The sequence below is a fragment of the Babylonia areolata genome, chromosome 11 (genome assembly GCF_041734735.1).
Source record: "Babylonia areolata isolate BAREFJ2019XMU chromosome 11, ASM4173473v1, whole genome shotgun sequence".
NCBI lineage: Eukaryota > Metazoa > Mollusca > Gastropoda > Neogastropoda > Buccinidae > Babylonia > Babylonia areolata.
The window spans coordinates 35821930-35822476 of NC_134886.1; positions in this window are offsets into that span (position 1 = coordinate 35821930).

Sequence of the window (547 nt, forward strand, 5' to 3'; positions counted from 1 at the left end):
AGCGCTGGTATGTCACTCAGTGTAAGACTTGAGTCGCTCTTTTACACTGCTTGGGTATGTCACTGTAAGAGTCACTCTTTTTACAGCGCTGGTATGTCACTCAGTGTAAGACTTGAGTCACGGTCGCTCTTTTACACTGCTTGGGTATATCACTGTAAGAGTCGCTCTTTTACACTGCTGGTATGTCACTCAGTGTAAGACTTGAGTCGCTCTTTTACACTGCTTGGGTATATCACTGTAAGAGTCGCTCTTTTACACTGCTGGTATGTCACTGTAGGGGTCGCTCTTCACAGCGCTGGTGCGCTCAGTACTGTCCCCGCCTCACTGTTCAATGTCACTTCACGGTAGTTACGCTTTTTACACTGCCGTCTGTTGTGTCACTGCACTGCGTCAAAATTTACAGTGCTGGTGCTGCCGGCGTCACAGCACACAACCACGCGTCAATATGCGTCAGTCACAGCATTGCGTCAAATGTTTACACTGCTGGTGTCTCAGTGAGCAGTATCCCTATTCACACTGCTGTGCGTCACTGCACTGCGTCAAGCTT